The sequence below is a fragment of the Triticum dicoccoides genome, chromosome 2A (assembly GCF_002162155.2).
Source record: "Triticum dicoccoides isolate Atlit2015 ecotype Zavitan chromosome 2A, WEW_v2.0, whole genome shotgun sequence".
NCBI classification, from domain to species: Eukaryota; Viridiplantae; Streptophyta; class Magnoliopsida; order Poales; family Poaceae; genus Triticum; species Triticum dicoccoides.
The window spans coordinates 89636966-89642483 of NC_041382.1; positions in this window are offsets into that span (position 1 = coordinate 89636966).

Below are 5518 nucleotides of genomic sequence, written 5' to 3' on the forward strand. Positions count from 1 at the left end.
GGAAAAACAAGAACCCTAAGTAAACTTCATGAATGGTCTATCTTTTCACATCAAGGTGGTCGTAATTTTTTGGATCCTTAGCACGCCTATGTGAAAATTGAAGCGTGTGAGAGATGACCTCTTGTGCTATAGCTACAAAGAAATATGAGCCCATCCAATATTTTTTTAATATTTTCCTAATGTTATGCTGCACCAATAACGTGCTAGATGAGAAGAGTGGAATATTTAATAAAGAAGAGAGTCTCTGCAATTAATTAGTCAAACAATATGAAGTATGCCTCCTTTGTCCTCTGGCTCCTGAAAAGGTCATTAGATAGACTGAATTACTTTCATCTCCAGATTTTTCTATAGAGAATGACTCGCAATATTTATGCCACCATTAATTATTACATCACCGACGATGAACTCGTTCATGGTTAAAAGTAAAAAAAGAATGTAATTACATGCATCTTCACTGAACAATGGGGAACCTTTTTTAAAACATGCATCTTCATATGAAGTTTGATGCGGGCATGTGCACGTTCATGTGATGGTGAATGCGGGGCATGCCCTTATTCATATGAAGGTGAATTTCCCTCCCATTTATAGTCTTAAGATTTGTTGGGAGAGTAATGACACTAACACATACATGTCGATCCTTGATGTTCCCGCAATTTCAGAGGCATATTCACATGCCAAGGTGGTGGGCTACCATGGGTACAACTCTCCTCATTCTTAAGATAATTATGCACTTCTTACACAAAAAATTTGCAAGGACTGAAAAACCTCAGGTAGAGATGAAATAATGGCAGTATTGTTTTCCTCATGAAAGAGTAGCCAACATGTTAATGTTAACTACTAACTTTAGATGGTTACACTCATATCAGCCGGGTACCGAACACCAATAATTTTTCTCTGGTGAATTAGTGAGTAGTTGAACTCTCAAAAAGCATGATTTGCATTATTTTATCGTGTAAAGAATATCACTGGTAACTTCATATCTCATTTGTGCACCAATGAAAATTGGAGTGGAAGCCTAAATTCTGTCAGCCTGAAAAAGAAACACCATAGAAGTAGTTACTCCCAAGAAACTCCAGCAATGGTAATAATAGTATTGTATTCTTGAAAGAGAGAAGTGCATATTACACCCCTCAACTCTAGCCCTAATCTAATATACAACCTCCAACTCCAAAACCGTCTAATCTGCAACCTCCAACTCTTAAAACCGGCCAAAATTCAACCCTCCTCTCCCCTTGACCGGTTTTGACGGGGTCTGACCCATTGACTGATGAACAGTAAATTTGAAAAAAATGGAAAATTCAAAAAAATAAAAATACAAAAAATTGTAAATTCAAGAAATAGTTGGGAACAAAATTTTAAAAATAATTTCGACTTTTCCACCGTGCGAACAGCAATTCAAAAAAAGTTTGAACTTTTGGAACGAAAATTTTCCCTCGGTCACTGTTCACGCAGTGAAAAAATGATTTTCCTGTTTTTTTTTACTTTTTTGAATACTGTTCATGCTGTTTATAGTAATTCAAAAAAACAAATCCCGGTGAATTTTGTTTCCAATTTATTACCTCCGGGTACATGTAAAAAAACTGAATTTTTAATACTGTTCACCGGTGAAAAGTTGAATTTATTTTTTAAAAATTCTGTTCCCAATTTTTTTTTGAAATACTGTTCATCCGGAGGCAAAAAATGCTTTCTAAAATTTTGTTTTTCTGAATTTTCATTTTTTTTTTCAAACTTACTGTTCATCAATCAATGGGTCAAAACCGGTCAAGGGGAGGGGAGGGTTGAATTTTGGCCGGTTTTAAGAGTTGGAGGTTGCAGATTAGACGGTTTTGGAGTTGGGGGTTGTATATTAGACTAGGGCTAGAGTTGAGGGGTGTAATATGCACTTCTCTCTTCTTGAAAAGGAGTCCAAGTTCATTTTTCATGTAGAGATACACATTGTACAACTGTGAGTTTACTTATCTCTCTTATGTTTGTGGTAATGCTATGTATGGAGATGGATCACAGGGCTTATTTCTTGCACTTGCACATGATACGCAAGCATAGCAGCTGTAGCTGTAAGGTATGCTGTCGGGCTGCGACCGGAGAGAATACTCCCAAATATCAACATCAACAGAGAAGTTGTAGCCGTCAGGTGTGCCATCGGGCTGTGACTGGAGAGAATACTCCCAGAGAACAACATCGACGTGTGTTGCTCTTTGCTGCCGTCTTCACAAAGAAAGATCTGAAATACTCAAATATGGACCGTAAAAACAATCAAGGAAAATAAAGGCATTAGACGGAATTATTTTCCCATTCTTTCAGTTGGAATGATTGCATAGAATATATGCTAATCGAAGTAAAAAAGAAATATTGCATAATAAAAACATAAGCATTGTCTTCACTTGTCACCACAAAACATCATGAATGATCCTTGCCACAAATCCTCTACCGTCTCAATATTTGGCATCTGATCTTCACATATTATTATGTGCAAGGCTGAAACATAAATTCAAGGAATTATATTGAGGACATAGTATCCCAAATGATTGTTGCTTTTTTTAATCAATTATAGGGTATCAATCGTTATTTTTGAATATTTGGAGCAATGCAAAGCATGTATTTTATCTTGTCATCTTCATGTGTGCAAGAGCTTCAATTTCATGTGTGCGCTTATAATAAAGACATGCTATCCAGGGCCTTTGCCAGACAATTGTTCTCCTTCTCTAATATGTGCTCCCTTTAATAGTAGAGAAACTCTTTCAATCTTCTCCTTTGCTCCCCTCTCCTCTCTTCTCTCCCGTATTTAAGTACAATTTTTTTTGAAAGCACATATCAAAGTAACACCCATATCACCTCCAATCCAAGTTACAGTTTGTAAACCTCAAGATAACAATCTGAACTGTTACCAAAACTCGACTTACAAAAAGAAAAAAGAAATACCGCAAGAGCAATCATAACAATATCATGTATGCTAGTGAAATAATGTACAGTAATGATGTTCTACACAATATCATTATCACATATAAGAGCAAAGGTACCGAACATAACCATGCATCAATAGGCCTTTCATGCCAATACTGTCACACAATGAACATGCTGATTTTTTTAGAACGATGCCCTCACATGTGTATGGAATTATTTTTGTGGGGCATATGGACCTTCAAAAATATGCAAGACATTTTTCTGGTTGGTCACAACCTTTTTGTTTCAGTTGGCTCCTAGTTTTATTTTAATGTAAATGGAGTATTATTTTTACCATAAAAGTTGTAGCAGAGAATTTGTACTGTTTGTAAGAAGAAAATATTGACTCTGTGTTGAACTCAATATTTGCATGACAATCGATAGTTGACTACCAATCTCTTGTTATGGGACACAATATGGGTTACTAATTTTAATGATAGTAGGCATGGTTCAACGCGGTCATTTACTGAAATATCTGTACATGGTTAACAAAATTGATTTGAAATTATGTAACAACAAAGGGCCTGCAACAACACCAAATGACTGGTTGTCGATCTATGTGCAAGAACATAAAAAAAATGAACAACATGCACAATAGCAGTACAAACCTCTGATAAAATTTCTAAACCACCCAAATCATTGTTTGTGTGTTACTCTTACGAATAATATCACCTGTCCATATTCACATATTTAAGTTTAGCAAATGTCTGCAAATCCTGCAAAGAAATATTCAATGACGATGCAAAGAATCGCAGTTAGCTTCGACTAAGATACATAAATAACAAGGTACAAAAAAAACATTGATTATCCACTTCCGACATAATGAAAGACGGGATTGAAGAACACGGGCTTGTTGGTTCAGGCATACTGGCTTCCAACCTATCATTGTTGCATTCTTTGTCCCCATCCTTTTCTACTAGAACTAAAAGTAAATGTATATGTGGATAAAGATTCTGCATTTCTTTTAAGCAATTGTGAGAGATGTGCAACTGGTAGACAAAATTGAGTTATTTAAGTCCAACCTGAATAACATGCGACCTTCATATCTGTGCAGCAGAGCTGGATTGTCACACGAAGAAAGAACTTGAAGTTCAGACGACATTTGAGACAGAAGGCAACAATGTTATCATCTGCCCGGCATTTCATGCAGGACATGGTCGACCATGGCATCATCCGCCCGACCGGAGTCGTTGGCAACAACTTGTATATTTGCTAGAAGAGAAAAGTGCTAGACATGAAAGTTGAAAATAAAACAGCCCCTCACCCTTTTGTTAGCTCCAATCAAAGAGTAAGGAGCGCCAAAGGCCTGATTGCACACCCCCTCATCTTCATCTTGCAGACAAAATTTGCAGCAGGTAATTTGGCTATTGTTTCGCGTAAAAGAAAAACAAGATCTGACCAATCAATAGGAAATTTCACCCCGCAAAAAAAAAAGGAAATTTCAAAAACTAAACCAATGTTAATCAGACAAGATTTCCTAATTAAGAAAAAAAAACAAGATTCCCTGGGCAAAATTGGCGTGCCTAAGACCGGGATTTTTTGGTCACCAACTCATCCAATAGAAGAATGCACCTATGCTTACAAGTTGAATCAAACTAATCATCTTAGTCTGGGTAGGAAGAAACCGAGAGTATTACCCTGTGGAGTCTGGATCCTGCGCTAGCATGGTTGGGGATAAGCCCTGGCCAAGCAGCATATCGCCATTGTCGCCGCACAGACCGGGTCTGAAGCCGAGGTGGACGAGGCAGCATCTCGCCTCGACCCTATCTTCCAGATCCAAGCAGAGTTGAGATCTCCCGTGAATCCTCGGGTCCAGCGATCCAGCTGCCAACCATCCTTGTCCATCCCCGACCAAGGCCCCTTCATCCTCTCTCTCCAATCCCTAGGTCACGACAAGACATTCACCACGGGGATCTCACCTGGTTGTCGATGACTTAGTACGGGTAGACCATGTCTTGTGGTTGACGGTGGCGGCGCCCACCAGGACGATTACCTTGCCCTCCCCGGCGCTGCGAGGTCCTCTCCACATCGTGCACCTCAATGACTCTGGCCCGCTGATGCTCGCAATCTCCACAGTCCACATCAATCCATCTCGATCACGAAGCGGAGGGGGCCGCGCCCACTCGTGGGAAGGAAGGAAACGATAGTGGGAGGAGGAGAGGAGACCAGCGACTAAGGGGTTGATGGGCGAATCACTGATTGTCCTAGCCTGATGCAGCCACGGCTGCTGGCAGCGGCAGCAATGGTGGACACCGCCGCGCCACTCGGATATGGGGAGCAGCTGTCGGTTTATACGTCTCCAACGTATCTATAATTTTTTATTGTTCCATGTTATTATATTATCAACCTTGGATGTTTTATACGCTATTTTATATAATTTTTGGGACTAACCTATTAACCTAGAGCCTAGTAACAGTTTCTGTTTTTTCCTTGTTTTAGAGTATCGCAGAAAAAGAAAATCAAACGGAGTCCAATTGACCTGAAACTTTACGGAATTTATTTTTGGATCATAAGAAGTCCAAGGAGTATCGGAGATGGACCAGAAGAGTCCCGGGCTGCCCACGAGGGTGGGGGGCGC